At 56.9% G+C, this 27,073-nt stretch overlaps 1 protein-coding gene across 3 annotated transcripts in view; it reads left to right on the top strand.

The window, feature by feature from the left end:
• The first annotated feature begins 5,783 nt into the window (after nucleotides 1–5,783).
• The window catches only part of GTF2IRD1 (GTF2I repeat domain containing 1), a 99,138-nt gene continuing 77,848 nt past the window's right edge, over nucleotides 5,784–27,073 (top strand). For all 3 annotated transcript variants that reach the window (XM_084881977.1, XM_084881979.1, XM_084881978.1), the window contains exon 1: nucleotides 5,784–5,925. The gene's annotated coding sequence lies outside the window, so the exon portion shown is untranslated. The remainder of the gene's footprint in view (nucleotides 5,926–27,073) is intronic.

Here is a 27,073-nt window from a genome sequence, read left to right on the forward strand (position 1 = left end):
GACACCCCTATTCTAAGTTGTCACGAATTTATAACTAACCTAGAGGTCTGATGCATGAAAACCATGCAAGAGTAGGCCTTCCTTCTCCCGGCTGCTGGCACCAGCCTCCCTCTGGCACCCGGGACCCGGGCTTCCCTTACAGCCCGGCTTCATCCAGAAGGTCAACTGATCTAATTAGCATATTATGCTTTTATTATTATAGATTTGCTTAGCAGAGCAGCTGCTAGAAAAACAAGCCTGCTGGTTGCTGCCAGGCTTGGGGCTGGGCCCAGGTGAGAGTCTGGAGGTGCTGGGGCCTGGGAAGCAGGGACCCCTCGTGGGGGTGATTGAGGGGCATGCCCTGTTTCCCACTTGCCCCAGCTCCGCACAGGCAGCCTCAGTGACCCCACTGCTGGATGTTGGACATGTGGAGTTGACTAACCCGAGGCACCCATCCGAGCCTATTTCTTCCACAGAATGCCAGTTATCATCACTGTTAGTATTTTTTTTAAATAAATTTTTATTGTTCATATTATTACAAATGTTCCTCAACCCCCCCCCCCCCCCATTGCTCTCCTCCACCAGGTTCCCACCCCCATTGTTAGTATTTTTAATGTCTGCTCTGAGGAGCAGTTCTCAGAGGAACTAGCAGATGAAGGGGTTTGAGCGGGCAGCTCCAGGACCCTCTCCTGCACCCAACCCAGCAGCACCACAATGACCTCTGGTAAGAACCGAGTTTCTACTGGCAAAAGGCTTTGTGGCATGAAAAGGTTTGGAAAATTATCACACACACACACACACACACACACACACGCACACCCCGACCTGCATTGTCCAATGCATAGCTGCTAGTCACATATTAAAGCCTGCCTCATCCAAGGTGAGATGTTGTGAGTGTGAAATTGACACTGGATTTCAAAGACTTAGTTAGCTCAAGGAAAGAAATGTAAACTACCTCCATTTAAAAAATATCACATGTTGAAATGAGCATATAATTTACATATTGGGTTAAGAAAAACATATGATTAAAATTCACTTCACCTGCTTCTTACTTTTTTAACATGGCTTCTAGGAAACGTCACATTTCCTCTGTGGCATGCGTCTGTGGCTCGCGTCCTATCTCTTTAGGCCAGCGCTGCCCTGGGCCGCTCACCAGGGCCTGCCCCGGGGCCTGGAGGCTGGACTGCAGTTCGGCCGTGTCCCAATGGGAGGCCTCCCTTTGTCCAGGTTGTCCCCACCCCAGCTTGTCAGAGTGCCCGAAATCCCAACCCTGGGGCTTTATTTTTAGGATTCCAGAAGGCTTGGAGGACTCTAAGAGGCTGGTTACTCTGCTTATCAAACCCCAGCGAGGGAAGTGATTTCTGTCCTCAGAAGCCTGGACAAGCCATGGAAACAAAGACTCAAAAAAAGAAAAACAGCCGAAATCGGTTTGGCTCAGTGGCAGAGCGTCGGCCTGAGGACTCAAGGGTCCCGGGTTCGATTCCGGTCAAGGGCATGTGCCTTGGTTGTGGGCATGTCCCCAGTGGGGGGTGTGCAGGAGGCAGCTGATCGATGTTTCTCTCTCATTGGTGTTTCTAGCTCTCTATCCCTTTCCCTTCCTCTCTGTAAAAAATCAATAAAAAATATTAAAAAAAAAAAAAAAAAAAAAAAAAGAAAAAGAAAAAAGAAAAACAAATGAAGCTCAGGCAGGAGAGGAAAGGCGATAACAGGAGGCCTGGGGGGCAGCCCCTCATGGTGGGAGGAGGTTGGAGGTTGGGGGTCACCTCGGTGGCCCCCACATCACCTGAGTGCCCTGCTCAGCACATTGACATTTAGGCTACTGAGCCTATGGCCACCGGGCCTGCCCTTCTTTCGTGGATTCTGCACGCTGCCTTGAACGCGCATTTCCAAACATTGAATTTTATTTTCCCTTTGGTTTCTAAGATGGAACAGGAGATATGCTGCTCTAAAAATAGTTGTTGATCCCAGAAGCCATTGGCCTCATTTTTAAAGGATAGGTAGCAATCACCAGATAAAAATCATATTCCTGAAAATATAAGGAAAGCCACAGAGATAATAAAAAGGAATGGCAGGTGGGGGTGGGGAGTCCACCGAGGGGGTTTGGTACTGCCGATGAGGGTGTTGGGTTCATTGTTCTCACCGTAGGTCCCTGGTGGTCACATGCGGGGCAACACAGACCAAGGCTCCCTCTGGGTTTGCCTCAATGTTCAGAGAAGGTTACCTTGCTGGGGATGGCTGGACTACCCCTCTACCTGCCCACGCCCCCCTCGTGGAGTCTCACCTTCCAGGAACACGGAGCCAGGATCGGTGTAGGCCAGTGGTCGGCAAACTCATTAGCCAACAGAGCCAAATATCAAACAGTACAATGACTGAAATTTCTTTTGAGAGCCAAATTTTTTAAAACGTAAACTTCTCCTAATGCCTCTTCTTCAAAATAGACTCGCACAGACCGTGGTATTTTGTGGAAGAGCCACACGCAAGGGGCCAAAGAGCCGCCTGTGGCTCGCGAGCCGCAGTTTGCCAACCACACACGGGTCTCGGGCTGTGGGAAAGGAAGTATGCATGGAGGAGGTCAGGCGCCCAGGACTGGGCCCACACCCTGGGGAGCAGGGTGTGAGTCTCTGTGGGCAGTTGCCCCTGGTGGCCAGTCTGCTGGTCGGAGAACCAGGCCCCGGAGGAAGAAAGCAGCTCCTGCTTTCGGCATTCCTGGGCTGATGGGGAAACAGCAGCCAGGACACACTCACTTCTGCAAATGACCCCGCGTCCCACCTTCCCCGCTGTGTCCCGGGGACTGTCAGGCCCACCTGGTTAAGTGATGGGGGCATGGGAAGGGCTTTGCCGAGGGAGCAGTCCTGTGCCTTCAGGGCTGTTGAGAGGAGCCCCAGTTTCCACACCTCTATAGTTGGGGTGACCTGGCCAGGCCTGGGAGAGGATGTGGCCGGGCCCGTGCACATGTGCGTCATAGACTGGCAAGGTACGTTCCTGAAGGTGGGGAGTAGCCACTGGCAAGGACTTCTCTCTTTCTCTCTCTTTTTAAAATATTTTATTGATTTTTTATTTATTTTTATTTTATTTTTTTTACAGAGAGGAAGGGAGAGGGATAGAGAATCAGAAACATCGATGAGAGAGAAACATCCACCAGCTGCCTTCTGCACCCCGCCCCAACGGGGATGTGCCTGCAACCAATGTACATGCCCTTGACCGGAATCGAACCTGGGACCTTTCAGACCACAGGCAGACGCTCTATCCATTGAGCCAAACCAGTTTTGGCTGGCAAGGATTTCTTAATCAAACTCTCCTCGCACTGAGGGAGCCAGGGCTGCTCTTCGCAGGAGAAGGAGCTGAACGTAACAAAAATGTCCATGTCTGTGATCTTGTCCTGAGCATTTCTATCTCCCCAGGAAGAGCAGCTCAAGCAAAGACTCTATGATTTTGTCCCTAGATGAAGCCAACACATTTTTTAAAAGTGAGAATTACCCTTATGAAGGGTAATTGCTAAACATTTTTCCTGTATTATATGTCGTTTAATTCTCATAGCAATCTTCTGAAGGACTGTCTTAGCTCCATTTTACAGATGAGGAAGCTGAGGTCCAGAGAAGCCTAGGACATACAGCCCGTGAACGTGAAGCCAGCCTTCATACCCCGATCACATGTGGCTGAATGGGGCGTGGACGTGCCAGGCCAGGGCCTCCTGCTGTACCACACTGCCCCAAGTCTCTGCCTGGACAAGGTCAGGCTGGCTGTTCCCACGGTTAAGAGAAACCAGAGCCAGAAGGGTGGCTGGCTTTCACCCACAACAGCCCACTTGTATTACTGCTGCTCTGGATTCTGCCTGCAGAGGACAGTACTGAGCACACACCACGTCTCAGCTCCTCCAGGCCCCTGAGCCTAAGACTTCTGGATCTCTCCCCCAGGGCTTCGGGTCCAGGAAGCTTTTTACCCAGAAACCAAGAGCCTAGCCAGCCAGTCTTATTGGGATCAATTTCTCCTAGCCCTTACTCCCAGGATCTCTTCTGTGGGTATAGGTGTGAATCAGGTTAACGGGCAGAATGAGGAGCCAGTCCCAGCAGTGCCACCCACATGCTAAATGTCCCTAAGCCAAGTCACTTGACTTCAATGTAAAATGAGGCCAATAGGACACCCCTTGCAGGCTTAGCACAAGGAACAGAGATCTTCTATGAAATATGCCCAGCGCCTCGTAGACGCTTAACAAGCATGGCCATCCGCACTTTGTCCACTCTGGGGCCTCACCATGGTCGACGGAGAGGCTTCAGGAAGGGGAGAGGGAGATTGAGAGAAGTGGCCTGCCTTGCCCAAGGTCACACAACGGTAAGAGGAAGAGCCAGGATTTGAACCTGAACAATCAGGCTCCTGCCCTTGGCTCTTCCCCTCCGTCAGGTTGCCATGCCAGGGACAGCGCAGGGCAAGCAGGGATGTGGCTCTGAGAGGGACTACACAACAGGATACCTCCAAGTGTCCCCAGGCCTTCTGGTGATGCGGGGTCAGATGAGGAGGCACCCCAAAAGGGCAGGGGACAGCATGGGATGGAGGGAGTGTCTGTGGCCTCATTCCCAATCCCCACTTCTCAGGCCAACACCCTCTGTGAGCAAGGCATCCAGCGGGCACTGGGCTCGGCCTCAGCCTGGGCACTGGCGACATGGCCTGCCTGGGAGGAGCTCTCAGGCTGGTGGGTTTGTAGACTTGCCAGCGGGAGCTCTGGCCAGCCTGTTAGCCCTTACCAAATGTTCATTGTGTCCAACCGGGCCCCAGGGGGCTGGGGTAGACCCTGTGTGCTTCGCTGGGACCTAGCAGGTTCTCAGTCTACATGTGGCTCTCCGTCCAGGCCAGGAGCTCCCGCGCCCGTGGTTTGTGTCCCTCCCTGCGGTGCCCAGCATAGCAAGGCCCTAACACAGGGCTCAGGGCATTCCTTGCGCTGAGTTAACATGCATGGTGGCTTTGGCGAGGAGGGAGGCGTGCTCCCGGATTCCAGCAGGACACCGGCTATGGTGGGGGAAAGTGGTGGCACCACCTGGCCAGAGGATCAGGAGGAGGGCTGCCCAGACAAGATGAGACCCGGTGTGTCCCATCGGATCTGCTGCTACCTTGGGCATGTCCCTGCCTTCCTCCACATCCCAGGGGACAAAGGCTGAAAGAGGCACCTGGGCCAAACCACCGCGCGATGATAATCGGGGAAGGCGGGAGTGACCAGCTGCGCCGAATCCAGTCTCCCCAGATGAGGCGCAGGGCCTTCGGCCTCTCCAGGCCCTGGCCTCTGCTCCCGAGCTCTTCCCCGCGCCCGCTGAGTGACCTTGACCCTCCAGGTCCCTGCGCCCCTGCTTTCTAATCCGCCCTAGCCAGCCGGCGCAGGGCGATGGATGGAGGGACCCAGCCGGGCAGCCAGGGGGCGCGAGGCCGCGGGCGCCCCTCCCGCAGGCCCCCCTGGCGGCGGGCGCGTGGGGCGCGGAGCGGGAGCGCGGGGCGGGCGGGTTGGCGGCGCTCCCCCCGCGGTGCCCAGGCCGGGGCGCGGGGCGCGGGGCGGGCCGGGCGGGCTAATCCCGTATGTAAATGACAGCCAATGGAGGGTGGTGTTGCGCGGGGCTGGGATTAGGGCCGGGGCGAATGACTGGCAATCTTACTGGGATTACAGAACAAAGAGCCTCCCCGCGCTCCCGCTCCCGGCTCCGCTCCCCGCGCCGCGCCCCGCCCTCCGCCGCAGCCCGCGCCGGGGGTGGGGGCCGCCGAGCGCCAGCCCCCCGGCCGGCCGAGCGCCCCCGTCGCGGCCCCCTCCCCGGCCCGCGCCCCGCGCCCCGCGCCCGCGCCCGCCCCCGCCGCGCGCCCGCCCCCCGCGCCCCCGGATTAACTCTGGCGGCGGCGGCAGGAGGCTGCGTCCTGGCCGCGGGCCGGGGCCGGGGCGCCGCTGGCAGCAGCGCTTGGGGATCCTCCAAGGTAGGAGAGAAACTTTTGCGGGTGGGGCGGGCGCCCGGGCCCTTCTCCCCTCTCTTCCCACCCCGGGGGCCCCCGCCCCTCCCCCTCCAGGTGTTCCAGAATCTGGGTCCGGCTTTGAGGTGCATCGGGAGGCACGTGACCGGGATTATAATTCGGGCCGGGGGAGGGGAGGGGCGGCCGCCCCCACCTGCCTGGAGGGGTCCGGAGCCCGGAGCTGTCACCCCGGGCCCTCCCGGAGGAGGTGGGGGGCTCCCCGGGCGCCCGCAGGCTGCTGCGGTTGGCGAATGAGGTCAGTGGTGCTGCCCGCGGAGGCGGGCGCCTGGGTGGGAGCTGAGGGGGCTGGGAAGGCCGTGGGCCCCTTCCCCCCGCCTCTGCCGGCCTCGGGCTGGGCCGTCCCCCGGCCCGCGCCCCCCACTCACAGAGTCCAGCACAGCGAATACAGTGGCTCCTGTTGGGAGTCTCGGGAGGGGCCTGGCCTGAGGCTGGCAGCGGAACCCCTGGTTGGGGGACACTCCGTGGGGGTTCAAAGGGTTCGGAGGAGCAGTGGAGGTGCCCCATCTGTGGGCCATCTCTGAGTTCCTGCAGACCTGCCGGGAGGCCTCAGGGCCTCAGGGCGCTGATGCCCACCCCCAATCCCCAGTCCCTGGGAACGATGGACTCGATGCCTCTCCTGGGCTCTGCAGGCCCGCCTGGGGCCAGGGAAAGGGACGATGCACTGGCTTGGGCCCAGGGCAAAGGGGGATCACAGCTGAGCGTTCTGCCCTCCCGACAGCGCTGGAGTGGGCTCAAGCTCTGGACACCTGGCCCTGAGTCCCAGCCTCCCGGGACCAGACGTGGGGTGGGAGCTGGGGTCAGGGAGCTTACCTGAGAGGGCGTCTCCCTGCCTGCAGGGGGGAGGAGCGCTGGCCTAGGACGGAATGTGGTAAGGGTGATGTGGGGTCTGGGGCTGCCTGGGGATTGGCCTGGGCCTGGCGGCACGGAGAGAGGTGGGCCTGGGCAGTTTCGGGAGGGGTGGCATTTGCAGGAGGAAGTGGTGGCCGGAAGTTGCTCTCACTGACCATCATCTTCCTCCGTGGGTTTGGTGACCCCATGCCCAGGACTGGCCGCTCCGTGGCCATGGCCTTGGGCCTCAGGGCTTGGGAGGGGCCTCCGAGAAGCCCATTTGTTTCAGCAGCGTCATTCCCACCGGGAAAGGGCGCCGGCATTGATTATCTATTCGAAGCAGGAGGCTGCTGGCAGCTGGCCCAGAGGGGCTGGGCACAGGGCAGCAAGGATGGGGTCCATCCGGGGGCCACCGTGAGCCTCCCACGGCAGGGTCCAGGAGGGGGCAAGGTGGATTCTGACCTCTTCTGAACAGGGGACTGGGGACTGAGGAACAGACCCTGCACCAACGCAGTAGGATGTCAGATCCCCCGACCTGTTTTGGGGGATGTGGGAGGCGGAAGACCACACCCCGTCCTGGAGCCTGCTCTGAGGATGACCTAGAAAGTCTCGGCTCGGATTCGAGGGTCCCAGAGGGGCCCCGTGGAGGAAACGAGGAAGAGTTGGATCTCGACAGCCAGCCATTAAATGCGGGAGACCTTGGGGCCGAAGGTTGCAAAACTGGGTCTCAGAGACAGCGTTGTAGGGGCGCACTTAACCTACTTAAGATGTGTGGCTGTTCCTTAGATGCCGGAGGAGAGGACATTTATTGCAATGTGCTCATCACAGACACTTCCTGTGTGTTCACGCAAGGCAGTCTCCCGAGCTGGGCTGGCCCCCACACGGTGGCAGTTAGTGCTTGGTGCGTGGATGTAGTTGGGGAGGCAGGTGTGAATAGCGGGGTCTCGGCGGCAGTGGTTCTTACCCCTCGCCTGACTCCGGCATCCAGGGTGGCCAGTTTGGCAGAGGACTGACTGGTTGTCAGAGATTCCAGGTGAGAATCTCAGGGTGATGTGGGTGACGGTTTGGGGCATTCAGGTCCTAAGTGTGACCAGATCACGCCTCCCGTTCCATCTTCGTTCTCAGCCTGGCTCATCTCCTCTGTCCACCCTCGGCCCGCTGGCCCACCCATTGAAACCTGCAGTTTTCCTGAATGGCCTTTGCACCTGCTGTGCCCGTTACCTAGAAGGTTCTTCCGGAGCCTCCCCTGAGGGGGAGAGGAGGGTGTCTCGAACGGCGCTGCCTGACTAGGCTTGGGGGAGGGCAGGAGTTGTGGAATATGTATTTTTCCTCTCGCTGGTCAGCACATAGCTAGCTGTCATGTCCCTAGGGCTGGGCAGAGTGCTGCCTTCTTCTCTGATCCCATGACATCCTGTCCTTTGTCCCAACATTGAGCTCACTCAGAAGTTACATGGCTGTTTCCTCGGTTGCCCTAGGAACAGGGCTTGCTTTTGATTCCTTGGTGCCCCAGGGTTGGTACCCAAATATCTGCTGAATGGCTACTTGAGTGAATGAATGAATGAATGAATGAAGGCCTACTCCAGAGCGTTGGCCCACATTGCTAAGCAACTCTCTCCTACATTTTCATCTCCGGACAGGTCTTCCACAATGGTAGGGATCCCAGGTTCTTCCCCTGAACTTCCTGCTCCCCATCCTCCCAGAGGGTCCTCCTTTCCCCATTACCCCTGAACCTGTGTCTGGGGCTTTGTTCCCCCAGTTGTCTTCCATCCTGCTTCTCTCAGTCTCCCACTCAGCCATTCGTGGGCATCTCTCCCTGGGATGCTCGGCAGCTTTGGACAGTCAGGTTCTCTGAGAGAAGCTAGGAGTGTGTGCCACTAGCACCATGGGGCCTGCAGGGCCCTCGGAGGGTGGGGGTACCCAGGAACGAGACCTGCAGGGTTAGTCCACAAACACTGCAAAGCAGAGCAGGACCCAGGGCCAAGGGCTCGGGATGGGGGACCCAGGAGCCGTGGACCTTGGGGAGATTGGAAGGGAATTCCCAGCAGGAATTCACAAGCTGGGGTGGCGTGGTGGGAAGGGTTGGTCTGCGTGGGGGAAGGAGGAGGTGAACCTAGTGGAAGGCAGAGGGATGTCACCCCCTTGGCCGTGTGGAGACTTCTGAGTAGAGGTGTTGGGGGCTTTCGGTGGGTCTCAAGGGGAGCCAGACCCTTCGTTGGCTGGGCACCAAGGTTCCTCTTTCCCAGGGCCGTCTGGCTGAGACTGTCTGTGATCCTGATGCTCACGGGGCCAGGACTTGGTCATCTCAGACTCCGTACTGTGGGTGACAGTGATGACAGCAAAGAGGCTCAGAGCCCGGGGGAGGGTGGTGCCAGGGGCTGAGCACTTGTCCTGAGTTAGATTTCCTGAATGAGCTCGTGAGGCCGTATTTGATCCATACCAGGCTGGGAGCGACTGGTGGGGGTGTCCCAGGCACAGAGCACTCTCCTTCCAGACACCCTTCCTCATGGCCAGAGCGTGGCCTGGCTGGTCCAGAGTTATTTGTGTGCCCACCTGCCTCCCTCCTTCAGGACCACCTGCTTCGGGCTGCCAGATTTAGCTAATAAAAACAGGGATGCCGCCCTGGCCAGGGTAGCTCAGTTGGCTGGGGTGTCATCCTGAACACCCAAAGGCTGCGGGTTCGCTCCCTGGTCGGGGTGCGTGCAGGAGGCAATGGATCGATGTTTCTCTCTCTCTCTCTCTCTCTCTCTCTCTCTCTCTCTCTCTCTGTTTTTCAAATCAATAAGCATCTCCTACAGAGAGGATTAAAAAAAAAATGGAATGCCCAATTAAATTTGCATCAGATAACCAACGAATAATACTGTATTGAGGATAAAACTCATTGTTCACCCACAGTTCAGACTGACCTAGGGTCTTGTGTTAACTGGCCACCCTACAGCTCCAGCCTTTGGGACTGAGACGGTTGGGGGCGAGGGAGGAGCGCAGGTGGTGGCTAAGGCCTGGTGTTGGGGCCAAGACTTTGGGGGTGGACTGGAGTGAGTTTGAATTGAGCAGCTTTGATTCTGATTTCCTCGCTCAGGCATTCTCGGGCCTGTGGTCCAGATCTCCTGTTCGGTGTAAAGGTGTGGGTGCTCAGGGTCGCCAGCCTGGGCAGCCCTGGTTTTGTCATTGTGGTCCATACAGCGTACGAAGAGATGTTAGGAGGAGAGGAGTTGCCAGGAACCACCGTATCAGACACCAGAGTAGGATTTGCAGACAAGATTTGCAGAGCTAGGCCTGAGGACTGGGAGGCGGTTTCTCTGGGGCCCACCTTCAAGGTTTGGAGATCCTGTCTCTAGAGCCGCTGGTAGGGGAAGGTTTGAGGGGTGTCCCTTTGGATGCTGGGAATTGCTGCCCCCTTCCCCGCCATGCTGCCATCGAGGCAGAACCCCCACCCCTCAGCACCTGTGCTAGGCTCAGGACCCTAGAATGTGGTGGGGAGCATGGCTAGGAAGTGAGGCAGGGCGGGGTCTCGTGGCCATGTCCCCTCCTCCCCAGTACAGGTGTGTGCTCATATGTAACATGGAAATGATACCCTCCTCCCTGCCCTGTTCTGCCTGAGCCCCAAGGTGGTGCTGTGGTTTGGTGAACTTGGTGTCCCATGGTGGGGACTTCACAGCCGCTAGTGGATATATGGGTCACCCCTGGAGTGGAAACGGGCTAGGAAGTCAGAGGCGAGTCCTGGGGCTCTCACAGGTGCACAGCCAGGGAGGGGTGGGGGGACGGTGAGCTGTGAGCTAGAGCAGCTGGGCCCTTGTCCTTCCTGGGCCCATAGCTGGAGGACACCCTTCGGACTGCTGCTCTCCTGGAGGCGTCTGCAGGGCCAGGCCTGTGTGCTGGCTGAGGTCTAGTGGAGTCTCAAGGAACATTTTCTGGCTGCTTACAGGACCACCATAAAGGGTTGGGAGGTCTTTGTCCATCAGTCCACCTGCCCGTTAATCCACCAGCCAGTGAGGAACTTGCACGGGCGCCAGGTCTTCGGGGTGCCGGGTAGGAGACCAGCAGGTAGCAGGGGCTCGCCTACCAATTGTCTGTGTGGTTGAGGGATGATGTACAGCCAGGGAAGTGCCCACGTCGTAAGTGTTCCAGCCAAGGAGTTTGACCAGTGCCCGCACTCACATAGTCCAGCCCCTGTCAAGGCAGAGAACACTCCCTCTTCCCACACCCTCCAGCCCATGTGTAGCCGCCCTCTCCGCTGTGCCCAGCCCCTGACAACCCCTGGTGTGTTTTCTGTCTGTGTGGCATCTTCCAGAGGGTCCCTTCGTCCTGTAAGTGCAACCCCACAGTCTGCAGCCTGCCTGGCTCTGCTCGCTGGGCCCAGTGCATCCCTCCCGTTATGTCAGGCGCGGGTTCCTTTTGGCTGGTGAGTAGTATTCCACCGTGTGGGCCCCCCACGGAGTGTGGGTACAGCACACCTGGCTTGCCAAAGTCCCGTTCTGCTCAGGACCACCCCGAGGAAGAGTGCCCTTTTCTCATTTCCGCAAGGTGACCGCCTGCACCTCATCCCGCCCGCTCTGAGAGCGGCCCCGGGCCAGGAGAGCTGCGTGCCTCGGTCCGTCCGCAGAGCTGGAATTTCATCCTCCGGTTCTGGTGACTCGCACATACCGCGAGCCCGGGTGAAATTACACCTGCCCGCGCGGCCCTCGGGGCTGGGTCCGCCGCCAAGCAGGTGGGCTCCTGAGACAATCGATGCTCGGGCTGGCCTGTGGGAGGGGAGCCGTCTGTTGCCTGGGGTGTCTCACCCATCTCTGCACCCCACTCCTCTTGGAGGCTGGGGGGGTCCCTAGCCATGTGTCTCTGGTCTCTCTACTCCTGTAGCTTGTCTGCTTGGGGTAGAAATTCTGTGTTTTCCTGAAAACCAGGGCAGGGCTTTGCGGGGTAGGGAAGACAGTTGTGAGCAGGATTTAGGGTCACCCAGCAGTGACTTCACGTGTCTGTGCTTCGGTTTGGTCATCTGTAAACGGGAGAGCCGGAGCATCTGGTGTGCAGGACCAGCATGCTGCCGCTCTGTGGGGGGAACTCAAGCTGGTGGAATTCCTAGAGCCCTGGAGGGCCTGGGGGCCTGCCTGGGGGGCAGGGGGGGGCCGGGGTGTGTGTGCCTCCGGCTCCCTGTGCCCCCGGCTCCCTGTGCCCCCCTTGAGGCTGAGTGGGGCCCCTGTTATCCGAGCTGTCTGTTGGGGCTCTAAATAAAACGTTACCTGACAAACACGTGCGGTGGGCCCTGGCTCCTCAGTCGGTCGGTCACAGAAGCTTCCAGGCAAGTGGATTCCAGCTCTGTCGCCTGCCCGCTCCGTGTGACTTGTATGGCTGCCCAGTCAGCTGAGCCTCAGTTTGACCACCCAGGAAGTGGGGGCCACAGGACCCCGTGGAAGCCCTGAACAGCCATGCCTGAGCGGAGGAAAGGCCCGAGAGAGATTATTGGTCGTCTAGGGCTCGTGGCTTCCTAAGAAAAGGAAGCTCCCTGGTGATAACCAGGCCTGCGTGGGTGTCTTAAGAGATTTCGGGGTTTTTTAACTCATTGTGTGTGTGTGTGTGTGTGTGTGTGTGTGTGTGAGAGAGAGAGAGAGAGAGAGAGTCGTTGGAGAGAGAGAGAGAGAGAGAGAGAGTGTCGTTGGCTTTTCCTGATGAGCTGGGCTGCTCCCAGCACCACCCCCCTGCACTCTCCTCTCCCACCCGCACCCGTGTCCTCGAAGACCGGCACCCCAGCCCCGTCCATGGCTGTGCTTGCGGGGAGCCTAGGAAGATTGTGGCAGGCTCACCCTGTGCAGAAGGGCCCTCGGCTGCTCCTGGGTGGTGCCCTGAGCAGGCAGGACCCCTGCTCAGACACCCACCTGGCTCCAGGGTGGTCCCGGCGGGCTCCCAGGGGGTCCTGTGGCTGGGCCAGGCTGATGTCTCTCATGTTTATCCGAGAGCTGGTTTTTCAGGTGCGGCGGCTTTCCGCAGAGAGGCCCAGGCTGGGAGAGATAGGGCGTCTGGGAAGGAGGTGGTGGCCCCGTTCCCTGGCTCAGGGCAGGTGGGCTAACCACATCCGCCCTCTGATCCCAGGCCATCCCCGCCAGGGCCGGCTGCTCCCGCAGACGCTGCTCTCAGCACACGGTAGACAGGGAGATGCTCCTAGCTGCCCTGGGTGGGAAGCCAGTGCCCCTCCTGGGGGGTCCCTTTGGCTGCCTCGGGGCTTCCCCTCTTCGCAGTCGGGTGACACGGAACCGCCAGGACCTTTGACGCCAGACAGACAAGGGTTCAAGCCTCAGTTCTACTACCAGCCTGCTGTCTGGCCTCAGGCAAGTGACTTCGCCTTTTTGAGCTTCATTTGGACAAATGAGGATGGTTATGCCAACGTAGCAGGGTTCTTGGGAGGATCAGCACATTCGGTTGTGGGGGGGACGCGGGGGAAGCCGGCCGACATTTCAGTTAAGAGTATGTCAACGTGAGGAGCCGCCAGACCTGTAAGGAATTTTTATAAGCATTTATTTGAGCCAAACTGATAACATATGCCGGGGAGCAAGATCTCAAATGCTCTGGAGAATACCAGTTTGCAGTTTCTTTTATGCATTTGATATTAAGGAGGTAACATAAGGAAGATTACAGGAGGGTGGAGAGAGAAAGCAAGATGGGAATTGGATTCCAGGATGGCTAACGAGGTTGTGTGTTTGCTGGAGGGTGGTCCCCTGTAGAAGGGGCGGGAAGGGGGCATTTCGGAGACGTGCTACCCTGGATGCACAGAAGCAGTGGACAGGGCTTGTTCAAGGCAGAGAGAGAAGCCTTTTACTGAGAAGTTACGTGCCATGAACCACCATGACCTGCTCAGGTAGGAGTGTGTGATCAGGTCACCTGTGAGGGGTACCTTCGCTGGGACCCCTTTTTCGTCCACGGGCATTTTCCTCTACTATGTCATGATGACCCCAGAGGGGAACTGGACACCATCATTTCCCATGCTCCCCTAGCACCTGCCCCTGTGGGGAGCACCATCTGCCCATAGAGCATGGGGTAGGCTGTGCCTCAGTTTCTGCTTCGGCAAGCTGGGGCAGCCCCGCGGGTAGAACTGGTTTGCGCCCTTGGCCTGTCCACCCTTCAGCCCCCTGGCGTGTCATCGGGCATCATGATGAGACGGCTGGGGCTACCCAGAGGGGTGGGCCCTGCGCCTGGCTTTTGGAGAGTCTGCCCTCCGGGTAGGTGAGATAAGCCCATGCTCAGGGCAGCCTGCAGGAGGCGACTTTTTGCCTGACCCTGGAAGGTGGGTGGGATTTGGACCCAGGAGTAGGCAGGGTGGGCAAACTTGATGACGTGAGTTAGAAGTGAGCCAGGTGTTGGGGATTTGGGTGGGGCCTTGGAGGGGTGAAGAGCTTCTCCATCCTTCTGTACCCACTCCTGCTGGCTCCCCCCTGTCTTCCCCGGGGGCTGCCCCTGCTGGCTGTGGCTCTCAGGCATCCAGAGGTGCGGGAGTGTCCTGTCTACAGCTCCTTGGGGTTTCCGCTCTGAAGGGCAGCTGGTGTGCACGGAAAGAACACAAGTGTGGAGCCTCCGAACAGTCAGTCCTGTGAGCTGTGTGGACACACACTCTTGTGTGTGTGTGTGTGCACATGTGTGTGTGCTCGCGTATAGGGTGGCATTTTGTAGGCCACCAGCCATGACTGTGCTGGATAACTTGACGTTTAGCTGAGTCCTGACCACCAGGGATGAGTACTGCCCGCTATACAGAGCCCCCCCTAGTTTCACTGGGTGACGGGGGGTGGGGGGGTGGGACACACACTACGAGTCCCTCAGTTAGGCGTGTGTTTGGCTCCCAGGAATAGAAAGCCTGACTGCAGAAGCTTAAACAAAGGGGTTTATTTATTCCTCAAGAAAAAGCTCGGGGGTGGGTGGTCGGAGGCTGGCTGGGGCACAGTGGTGCCTTCAGGGGTTCTTGTCCTCCCTGGCATGTTGCTTTGTTTTGTTTTTAGTTTATCTTAAAATTAATTTCTTCTAGGTATTCTTCATCGTGTTTTTATATACTCACAAAGTTGTGCAGTGTTCACCACTATGTAATATCAGGGCGTTTTCATCACCCCAAGAAGAAATTCAGACTCATGGGGTCTCCCCCACCCCCTCGCCTCTTCCCCCACAACCACGTCAGAATTTCATTCGTTTCCATGGCAGAAGAATCTTCTGCTTCATGGATATGCCACATTTTTGTTTTTGTTTTATCCATTTCTCAGTTGATAAACATCTGGGTCGTTTCTACCTTTTGGCTGTTGTGCATAACGCTTCTGTAAATACGTGTGGGAAAGGTTTTGGGTGAACTGTGCTGTCATTTCTCTTGGCTGAATACCTGGGAGTAAAACTGGTGGGTCGTGATGACATTTTAACGTTTCGAGGAAACGCTAGACTCCTTTCCAAAATGGCTGCACCATTTCACATTCCCACCGGCGGTGTCACGAGGGTTCCAGTTTTCCCATGCCTTTGACAACACTGGGCATTATCCATCTTTTTGATTATAGCAACCCTGTTAGGTGTGAAGTGTTAGCACATGGTTTTGATCTAGCGTTTTGAATTTTGTCCTCCTACGTGTGCCTCATGCTTATGAGATGGCTGCCTCCCTTCCAGCCCTCACACCCATGCTTCACATGGAGAGCAGGCGTGAGGGCAGAATTCTTCTCCTCTCATAAGGGTTTTGCCTTATGCACACCCTCCTCGGGGACTTCTCCGATATTGCACAGGCTCAGCCCATCTCTCTTAACGGCAAGGGAGCTGGAAGGACACCGAGGCACCAGCTCCCTGGCCTCCTGGGAGAGGACCGGGAGAGGGATGCTTGTGGGCGAGCAGACCTCTAGTCTTGGCCCCTTGTGGCCTAGACCAGTGGGGATGCTTTCATTTCTCCAGGAGCAGGAAGAGGAATGAGGAACCCCGCCCTGCCGATGGGCTTCTGGCTCTGCTGCAGCCCAGACTTACATTGCCCGTCAGGTGCCCCTGCCCAGGAGTCCCAGGGCCGCACCTTGTGGAGGGCAGCGTCAGTCACTTCCCACGCCACCCTGACTCCCCTTCCCACTCAGAGACCTTTCTGCTCAGGCCCAGAAGCCTGTAGTTAGGGCTCCCCCAGTCCCGCCTCAGGGCCTTCGCTCCTTCATGCTTCCCAGCCCAGAAGGAGCTGTGGGACTTCTCACCTTTAAAACTGGCAGGGGCATGGCACTGCACAAGTACGTTTTGTGACAGGCAGTAAGGTCCTGAGAATTGCAGAAACCAGTTTGGCTCAGTGGATAGAGCATCAGCCTGCAGACTGAAGGGTCCCAGGTTCAATTCTGGTCAGGGGTGTGTGCCTTGGTTGCGGGCCCGGTGTGGGGGAGAGGGGTACAGGGGATCAGCTGATCGATGTTTCTCTCTCATCGATGTTTCTAGCTCTCTGTCCCTCTCTCTTCCTCTCTGTGAAAAATTAATAAAATATGTTTTTAAAAAAAGATCCTGAGAATTCTTAAGTCTGAAGGACTTGCTCCCGGTCTTCCTGAGGATCTCTACCATTTAATTAAGAAAGCTGTTGAGAGGAACAGAAAGGATAAGGAAGCTAAATTCCGTCTGATTCTGATCGAGAGCCGTGTTCATCGGTTGGCTCGATATTATAAGACCAAACGAGTCCTGCCCCCCAATTGGAAATGTACTCGAGCAATAAAATCATTGTTTAACTAAAAACAAACAAACAAACAAACTGGCCTGGGCCGGGGTTCTCATACACTGCTGGTGGAAGTGTGAAGTGGTATGGCCAATTTTGGAAATTATTTATTTCATTGGCATATAATTACACCGTAACACTCACCATTTTAAAGTATTCACTGGTTTTAGTGTATTCACAAGGCTGTACAATCATCGCCACTGTCTAATTCCAGAAAGTGTTTTTTTACCACCGCAGGAGAAACCCCAGCCCCCTGGCAGCCACTAATGGTGTCTCTAGGTTGGCATCTTTTTATAAGGTTAACCGTGCCCTGGCTTGTTTGGGTCGGCCTGCGGACTGAAGGGTCCCGGGTTCAATTCCAGTCAGGGCACATGCCTGTGGTTGCAGGCTCAATCCCCAGTGTGGGGCGTGCAGGAGGCAGCCAGTCAATGATTCTCATCATTGATGTTTCTAACTCTCTCCCTCTCCCTTTCTCTCTGAAATCAGTAAAATATACGTGTGTGTGTGTATAAAGGTTAAACGTGCACTTACCATATGACCCAGCTATTCCCTTTCTAGATATTTACCCAATAGAAATGAAGCTTATCTTCATATCAAAACCTGAATAGAAATATCTATAGTGGCTTCATTCATAATTTTCCAAACTGGAAACACTCTGAATGTGCCTGGATAAACACACCCTGGTACGTCCATGCCGTGGGATGCTAGTTTGTATGTGAGTGAACTCGATGCAGACAACGCGGAGGAATCACAGGAGCAGTAAACTGAGTGGAAGGCACAGACCCGGAAGGCTCCATCCGGTACGGTTGCATGTGTATGACATTTTGGGAAATGTAAAACTGACATTTTGGGAAATGTATTAATGGGAATGCCTTCTGTGTTCACCACCATGATCAGGGGTTGCTTAGGGGTAGGGGTGGGTTGACTAGAGGCACAGTGGAGATTGAGGTGCTGATGGGCAGAATCCTTCTCCTTTCACAGTTTTGCCTTCTCTGTAAAAACAGAGAGAACTGGGCACCAGTAAGTGAGTTGAGTGGGGCCAGCCTTCCCAGATTAACCCTATGCCGGGTTCACTGTCCACTCATTCTAGTTGGCACCACCTTCCCTTTTATTTTTATTTCTTTATTATTCTTTTTTTTTTAAATATATTTTATTGATTTCTTACAGAGAGGAAGGGAGAGGGATAGAGAGCCAGAAATGTTGATGAGAGAGAAACATCGACCAGCTGCCTCCTGCACACCCCCTACCGGGGATGTGCCCGCAACCAATGTACATGCCCTTGACCGGAATCGAACCTGGGACCTTTCAGTCTGCAGACCGACGCTCTACCACTGAACCAAACTGGCTTCGGCAATTTCTTTATTATTCTTAAAAAATACTTTATTGATTTTTTTTTTTTTTTTACAGAGAGTTAGAACCATCCATGAGAGAGAAACACCCATCAACTGCCTTTGGCAATCAGGGTACATGCCCTTGGCCGGAATCGAACCCAGGACGCTTCAGTCTGCAGGCCGACACTCTTTCCATTGAGCCAAACCAGTTTCGGCAACTACCTTCCCTTTTATTTTATTTTATTTTATTTATTTATTTATTTATTTATTTATTCATTCATTCATTCATTCACGTTTCAGTTATTTTTAGTTAAAGGAAAGCAGCCTTTTCCAAGGGCAACAAAGTGCACTGAACGTCAGGAGGAAGCAGGGTGTGGGCCTCTCACAAGCTCTCGTTTTCGGAGAGTGAGGAAGAGGCCCCCCGGGAGTCAGGGGGCCCGGCCAGCAGAGGGGCGCCTGGGGCGGGCGGCGCTGCAGCCACACCGGTCCTTGGGTTGGTCCGCAGGGGCTCCAAGGTGGTTTCCACCTGCCAGCTGGTTGACATGATTAACACTCTTATTCTTGGGGGCATTGAAGTAAGGAATGATGTGTGGAGCTGAGAGAGAGTGGCTTATTCAGTTGGATTCTGAATCACAATCAGGAAGTAGTCTTTATCTGGTGCAACCATAATTTCATTTTTCTTTCTTTCTTTCTTTATTTTAAGTATATTTTATTGATTTTTTTACAGAGAAGAAGGGAGAGAGATAGAGAGCTAGAAACGTCGATGAGAGAGAAACATCGACTAGCTGCCTATTGCACACCCCCTACCGGGGATGTGCCCGCAACCAAGGTACATGCCCTTGACCGGAATCGAACCCGGGACCTTTCAGTCCGCAGACCGACGCTCTACCACTGAGCCAAACCGGTTTCGGCAATAATTTCATTTTTCTTAGAGCGAATCTGAAGGAAATTCAGGTCATTCTGGGGGTCAATTTCACGCACGGTGCTCCGGGCCTTCAAGATGAAGTTGTGCATGAGGTTGGCATACTGTGTGGTGGTGGGGTTGTCCATGGTGCTCTTAATGGGAATGCCTTCTGTGTTCACCACCATGATTACCTGCACTCCCTTCTGTCTCTGAAGTTGCTTCACCGTCTCCTCCGCCTCTGCCGTCGCGGAACGATTGGTTAGCCCCGCACCGTCAGCGCTGCCCAGCCCGGTCCCACCTTCCCTTTCAAATGTAGCTGTTGAGTTTGGGTCTGTCCTTGGGGATGGCTAATGTGACCTATGCCTGGGGCTGGGGCCAAGAGTTACTGCGGGGCCTACTGCCACCTCCCTCGGACTCCCTTCTCCCTCCCCTCTTCCTGAGCCCCCTGGAGGGGGTGTGCCATGTGATTGGAGCCAGGAACTCTTAGATCTGGAAGGAACCTCAGTATGGGCGGACCTCTTCCTTCCCAAACGGGGAAACTGAGGCTCGGGCCCGGTAAGACACGTGACTACGGTTCCGGAGTTAAAAGAATCAAGACCCAAAAGCCACGTCGCGTGACTCTTGACCCAAGTCTCCTTGCCCTCCCGCAGGTGCCCCTGAGCCTCCCCTGTCTGCCGTCAGCTGGTGGATGGGAAACCTAGGGAAGTGAGAGTGGTCGGGGCCTCCAAAACCCCAAATGAGATGCGAGTTCACAGGGGGGCAGCGTGGCTCAGATGCTGCCGGAGGCGGGAGGGGGCAGGTGCTGAGTCTGGCACGGCTGGTGGCCCCCCGGGGACAGGCAGGAGAGAAGGGGCACTGATGTCTGCCCCGGGAAACCCACGCTGTATCCTGTGTGTCCCTCCCACCTCGTTCCTGTCCGGCTGCATCCCAGAGGCACAGCCCTCAGGGTCTGCCAAGAGCGGCCGATGCCCTCACTGTAGGAAGTACCTAAAGAAGACCAGGATGGGGCAGATGGGTATCTTGGGTGGTGACTCCCGCTCCCCCCCCCCCCCCCAGAAGGGGAGAACACAGTCTCGGGGATGCAGGCCCAGGTTTATGCTGGTGTTGGTGTTGAGTCCCTGCCCGTGTGGGCTGCGTCCACATTCATGCTGCTGCCAAGTGCTCTTGAGACTTTAGTGAAAATGGATGTGGGGGGATGGGGGCAGGGGGCAGGCCCGGTGCTGGAGTGGCTTGTGGCCAGGTGCCCACTGCTGCCCACCACCTCGGGGAGCCCGTGAGGAGGGTCCTCCCTCTGTAAGCCGGTCCTCAGAGCCCATGGGTGGGCATGAGGATGCCAGGGGCAGGGCCTGCGACCCCCTCCCCGCGGACCTGCACCCCCTCCCCGTGGACCTGCACCCCCTCCTCACGGACCTGCACCTCTGCGGGGACGGAGCTTTGGAAGAACAGCGACTTTCTCTCCCCAGACTTCAAAGGGGGTTACTGTTTAGGCAGGAAAACGCGTTCCCCTTTCTTGGCTCCAGGTCCGCTGCTGCACATGAGGCGGGCAGCCTGGAGCCTGGGGTCTGCTCGGAGGGCTAGCAGCTCCTGGAATTCCCCTCTGCTGTCCCCATCACCCTCCCCACCACCCCTGAGGGCCCCTGATCTTGGCAGCAGAGCCCCACTTTTGGCTCCGAAAATGACAGCTCCATACCTTGAGGGTCCCTTCTGGTTGTCAGGGCCCACCGTGCCTCTAGGAAGCCCGCCTCGGACCTCACTGTGACCCGAGAGGAAGCCTGGCCCCTGTCTGCAGCCCCTCTCCCTCTGGCAGGGGGCACACCCTCACACACTTCCAGCCCAAGCTCGGAGGCACAGAGGGGGAAACAGGCCCAGAGAGGGGTGTTGCCCAGAGGGCGAGTGGTATCTGGAGTTGGAAGCCAGGTCTCCTGACCCCTCGTCCACAGCAGGGCACAGCCGGCCCTGGGAGCCCTGCTCCCCACCCCTAGCTGCCCAGAGGCGGGCACTGGGTTGAGTGGAAGCCCGCAGGAGGAGAGGGAGCACGCCAGCTCGGGAGTGGGGCCCGGTTGCCAGGATTAGATCAGCCCCGAGGGACGAGCCCTGCTCTGCCCAGCCTCTTCCTGACAAGAAAGGGCCTGATGCATGCTACCTCATCTGCATTGCTCATCCTTCTGAGGCCTGTTTCCGCCTGGCAAGGGGGCTCTCTGGGGACGCCATCACCCCAGGGCCTGGCACCACCCAGGGCTGGCTGCTTCCTACCGTTTCCTGACACCCAGCCCCCAAGCACTGCAGATGCTTAAGAATCAGCACCGGTTTCCCCTGTGCCGCTGAGCTGCGGGGGATCACCCAGGACCGGGGGGCAGAGAGGGTGCCAGGGTCCCCTGCGCCCACTGAGCGCCAGGCCTGCATTTCCCGCCCAGGTCCCGGCATGTGGGGGAACAGCAGTGTCATTGTGCTGAGGAGACGCAGTGAGCTCACTGGGGAGGGCAGGAGCCCGGCAGGTGATGTCAGCGCCAGGCAGTCATCGCTGCGTTTCTTTAAAGGGCGCCTGTGATCTCAGGGCCCCGTGCCAGGCGCTTCGGGGCACAGCAGCAGAACTGGTGGCCCTGTTTCGCTCTTGAGGAAACTGAGGCACGGAGAGTTCCCCGCCCAGCTTTGGTTGACCCCGGCACCCAGCTGGTTCCCCTCAGGCTGACCAGCTGTGGGTGTGGTGGACTTGGAAGTGCCAGGGAGGGCCTCGGATGCCAAGGACGTCATGCTTGGCTGAGCGTCTTCGCACCGCCCCCGCTGCGGGCCTCCCGTTCGCGTTAGCCATGCGCTCATCCACCCAGCAGGTGTGCATGGACTGTTGGAGCTGGTGCTGGGCACGGCCGTGGAAATCCCTGCCCCCAGGCCCAGGTGCGCACACCTTTATGGAGGCCGGTGAGACCACTGCCTCCCTCTGGGTCCAGCCGCTGCCATCCTGCCTACACCTCACTGGGGACATGAGCTATCTCTGGGGACCCTTCGCTGTCCTAGGTTGGCAGAGGGCCTGGGCTTTTGGCTCAGTTTTTGGGCCCGTGTCCTGAGTGCAGAGGCCTTGGAACCCATCTGGAAGCCGGCCTCCCGCTGAGAGACAGTGTCTCCTCCGTCCATCCCATTGGTTCGTGCTTCCTCCTCATAAAGAATGAAGCTCTTGCTGAAATCGGTTCGGCTCAGTGGATAGAGCGTTGGTCTGCGGACTGAAGGGTCCCATGTTCGATTCCAGTTAAGGGCATGTACATTGGTTGCGGGCACATCCCCAGTGAGGGGTGTGCAGGAGGCAGCTGGTCGATGTTTCTCTCTCATCGATGTTTCTAGCTCTCTGTCCCTCTCTCTTCCTCTCTGTAAAAATCAATAAAATAAGAAAATAAAAAGAATGAAGCCCTTGTGAGCCCTCCATACCCCACTTTTTTCTCTACCTCCTTTCTCCCCCGGATCCCACGGCCTCCACCCCCTCCCACTCAGCCTCTGCACAGCTCCCTGCTCCCTCGTCTGTCTCCCCAGCCCTTGGGTTCCTCTGGGCTCCTTGGCCAGCCTCCTGGCCTCCGGTCTCCCACCTCCAGAACCCATCCTTCTCCCCTCCCCTGACTCTTCAGCTCTCCCTCGTCCTCAGTCCCCTCGACACCCCCAGCCTCTGACACCCACAGATGGCCCTAGGGATCTGACAGCCTCCTCCCCTCTGTTCCCTGCTGACCTGGGGACCCCATCCTCCACTCCATCATTGGAACCAGAACTCCTTAGGGCTCTCCATCCATCTGAAAGTTCTGCTCCTCTCCATTCCGCTCCCAGCATCTGCCTCTGACCTGACCATCTCCGGCCCAGGCCATTGCAGAGGCTTGATGAGGACCAGTTCCCTTATCGAGCCCTGTCCCCGTCGTTTGTCCTACCCGGCCGGAACCCCTTAGAGTGGCCCTGTCTTGCCCCCGCTCCAATCCTTTTGGTCGTTCTTGTCCCCTAAATGATGTCTCCCGAGGTCCCTGGCGTAGCCCTGGTGACGGCCCGTCTCTTTGCCCACCACTTCCTGCCCTGGACAGTTGAGCTGTGCATAGCCAGACCCAGTGACCCACCCCAGTCACCAGCCCGCCTGAGCCCCATGGCCCTCCTTCAGACGGGGCTGGGTGCATGTGCTCAGCATTTACTTCCAGGGAGGCGGGCCCTGCAGGGGGCGGGACAGCCATCCCATGGCAGATGAGCCATGTCTGGGCACCGTTCCCTGGCCCTGCTCCTCCCCTGCGGACTTCTCCCCCATGACATCACACTCCTGTCTGCTTGGGTGTCAGCTCCTCCAAGGCGCCTCCCCTGCCATTCCCCCCTGGCACCCCGTGCTTCTTGTGTGTGTCTTATTATTATTATTATTACTATTATTATTATTTTATCTTTGACAGACATATAATCTACTTACAGTAAAATGCTTAAGTCTGGAGGGTCCAAGCATGATGTGTTTTTTAACCTGTGTATACACCCATGTAACCACCACTCAAATCAAGATGTGTCACTCTGTGTTTTAACCTTTTTTTTCCCCCCCTCCCAACCTAATTGCCCTATGTCCTCCCAGCCTGGAACTCTGTCAAGGGCAGGAGCACCTAGAGATCTGTCTGTCCCAGTGCGGTGTAGGGTGAAGTGTGATGGTGTTGCTGTGTGTGTGCCTGTGTGGCCATGAGGTGGGAGGGAGGGAGGGTGGCTGGGCTGTGGCCGTGGGAACCGGTGTGCTTTGAGCCTGGCCAGGAGCCTCTGCCAGGCCAGATGCCCCCTCTCCCGTGGGGAGAGGAGGTGGTCCCGGTGGTCGGCCACGGGCCTCGGCCGGGAGCACCACCCCTCCCGGAGAGGCCCCTGCTGGCTGGCAGCCTGGAGATTAGTCTCCAAGGCCACGACGCCAGTTGCCATAGGCACGCAGGCCCGAGTCGGGATTGCAATTTCTCATCCTGGTCACGCAGGCGGCGGCTGCCCCTGCCCGTCCGCCGGGAGCCACCGTGGGGCTTTAAATAAAGGGCTGGAAACCTGACCCCAGAGAGCGGTCTGCCCACGAGAGCCAGGGCACCCTCTCCTGCCAGCAGCACCCTGCACCCAGCTCCTTGGGGGGGGCAGAGACATGGCACCACATGACGTGGAGGGTTGCCTTCATTGTCTCCGCGCTCCGAGCACAGGCCCGGCCCTGGCCTGGCCCAGGGGAGCCCGGCCCGAGAGGGGACACCCACCTTCAGGACCCCCCTCTCCACCTGAGAGGGGTGAAGCCCTGCCTTCAGGGATCCTGAGCTAAGTACACGGAGGGGGCTTCCCCCTGCCAGGCCACGACCTGCCGCCCCCCAGCCCCTCCTCCGGGAGGGCAGGAGGCCGCCCCCTTTCCCCAGGAAGCAGCAGCAGCCTGTGCTGCCCCGGGTCTGCCCTGGCCCAGCCTGGGGCCGGTTTCCTGCCCTGGGGGAGGGGCAGCTATGGGGGTGAGTTGGTGGTTATTTTTTTATATATTTTCCTAAGAATGAGGTTTCTGTTATTCCCTTCCAAACGGCAAAAGTGATGTCTCAGATAACTCACAGAATTTGAAAAGGAAAGGGCAGCGAAGTCCCCGGTGATCCAGCCCGCGGAGACGCACAGCCCGGGGCTGGCACCCCAGGCTCCCGCGTGTGTCCCCGAGGTCAGTCTGCGCCGCGCTGGTTTCAGCACCCCGCCCGCCCCCCTCCGGGTGCTTGGCGTGTCTGCTGTTCCTTTTTGTGTGCGCGGTTGTATTTACACGTGTGTGACCCGCTCTGATGGAATGCCTTCACAAGTCCACGTTGGTTTCAGATGATTTTCTCAGGATACACTGATAGAAGTGCGGGGTCACTGGGTAGGCAACTCGGTTAAAACTCTTGCGATGGGGTGTGCCAAAAAGCAACATTCCTGTTCGCTGCCTCCCTGGGGAATCCCAACCCCTGCTGTCTTCTTAAAACGTTATGGAGGGGGAAATGCTATGTTAAGTCAACAGCTCAACACATTTTGGAAGCCAGATCACCCAGGAAACTAGCACCCGGATTTAAGAACAGAACCTTCCTGCCCTGGCCAGGTGGCTCTGCTGTTGCAAGTGCCATCCCGTACCCCAAAAGGTTAGGCTGCGGGTCCCCTGCCCGGGTAAGCCACATTACCTAGGTTATGGGTTCCATTCCCGATCTGGGAATGTACAGGAGGCAACAGATTGGTATTTCTCTCTCACATTGGTTTGTTTTTTCTCTCTTTAAAAATCAATAAATATATCCTTGGATAAGGATTTTTTTTTTTTTTTTTAAAGAACAGAACATTCCCAGCCCCCCAGAGCCCTTTTCATGCCTCGTTCCAATCTGCCCTCTGCCTCCCCGTCATGACCACCATCCTGATGTCTGACAACCGAGTTCAGCCTGTCTGGACCATTTGCAGGTTGAGCCCTACATTGTGGCCTCCTGTGCTGTGATTCTTCCTTCATACGGAGCGATTCCGCCGGGCGTTGCCTGAGGTGCGGTTTGTTTTCATGTCTGATGTCTTTCTCACACGATCAGACACCAGGGAGAACGCAGTGGAAGCAAACACGTGGGCGCTACGCCGAACACAGAATGCCGTCAGAAGAATTGCCCGTTTCTAAAGACATGGACGTTGGCTCCCTTAAAGCGGCGGTCTGCCGCTCTGCTGACTAAGGAGTTTGCCAACCACGGCCTCGCAGGCCCCTCCGGTGACCAGGAAAGCCCCTGTGGCCTGCACGGCCGTTAGGCACGCGGAAGCGCCCACTGTGCCGGGTGTGAACCCGCGCTGGGGCTGCCGGTCTGGGCCGCCGCCCTCCCCCCTCCAGGCCTCGGTTTTCCAAGAGGCACATGGAGGCGGGCCCATCCAGCTCTGACTCCCGTGGCGCTAAGGGTATCACTAAAGAGCACGAAGCGTTTGTTTTCTAAAGCGGCGGGAGTTTGCCCTTGCAATCCTGTGTATCAGCTTGCCTCCCTTTCTCCACAAAGCAGACCGCACCGTCCTTGACCTCTGTCCATGTGACCTCCAGGCCATGACTGGTGGAAGGATCCTCGCAGGTAGTGGGTTTCCTTGAAAAGCATGAGCTTCATACATGGTCTCCTTCCACCATGGGAACCGCCAGGGACAGAGGACCAGGGCCTGCGAGGCAGCTGTTTTTTCCTTTGGGGACAGCCCTCCACGGGAAGTGTTTCCCGGGATTGAGCTGGAGCCTGTGTCCCTGTAACGTCCACCAGCTCGGTGCGAATGGACCTGGACTCCGTGTGAGCCTGCAGAAACCAGTCACGGCGTCGGGGATGGGCGCGGTGACACGCATCGCCAGGCCTGGTGTAGCAGGTGCCGCTGGATAGCTCTCGATAAATGGTAGCAGCTGCTGCTGTTATTATTTTTGAATTTGCCATCTCCATCATCTTTAAGCAGACAGTTCCGTAGTGTTCGGTAGATTCCTATTGTTGTGCAACCAGTCCCCCAGAACGGTTTTCATTTTCCCAAACTGAAACTGCAAATTCAACACTGTCTCCGCATTTCCCCCTTCTTGCAGCCCCTGGCAGCCTCTGTTCTGCTTTCCGTCTCTGTGAAGTTGACTCGGCTAGCTAGGTACCTCATACGAGTGGAGCCAGGCTGCGTCTGCCCTTTGGTGACTGGCTTATTTCACTTAGCATGATGTTCTCAAGGTTCATTCCAGCTGCAGCATATTACGGAATTTCCTTCCTTTTTAAAGCTGGATAATATTCCATTGTGTGTGTGTGTGTGTGTGTGTGTGTACAACGTTATCTTTATCCACTCATCTGTGGATTGACATGAGTCGCTCCCACCTTTTGGCTATTAACAAATGATGCTTCTATGAAAATGGGTGTACAGCATCATTTTGGGGATTATTATTTTATTATCAACCTCACTTTAATGTAAGATCTCAAACCTGTCCAGCCGGTGTAGCTCAGTGGTTGAGCGTTGGCCTATGAACCAGGAGGTTATGGTGCGATTCCCAGGTCAGGGCACATTCCCGGGTTGCAGGCTTGATCCTGATCCTCACTATGGGGCGTGCAGGAGGCAGCCAGTCAACGATTCTCTCTCATCATTGATGTTTCTTTCGCTCCCTCTTTCTTCCTCTCTGAAATATATATATATATATATATATATATATATATTTGGGGGTTTTAAATCTTAAATCTCAAACCTGGGGTGGATCTGAGAAGTCACCTCTTTGAACCCCTTATCCAGTGCTTGGGTCTATCCATCCCAATTCCTGCTGATATTTCTGACCTGGGATTCGTGCCAGGGGCAGGATGGGAGCCCTACTGCCTTCTAATGCCCCTGCTTGCCTGAGGGCCAGGAACTGGGGTGGCTCAGGCTGGAGGAAAGAGGCCTGGTGAGCGGGAA

Source organism: Pipistrellus hanaki (assembly GCF_964339955.1).
Source record: "Pipistrellus hanaki genome assembly, chromosome: 4".
NCBI lineage: Eukaryota > Metazoa > Chordata > Mammalia > Chiroptera > Vespertilionidae > Pipistrellus > Pipistrellus hanaki.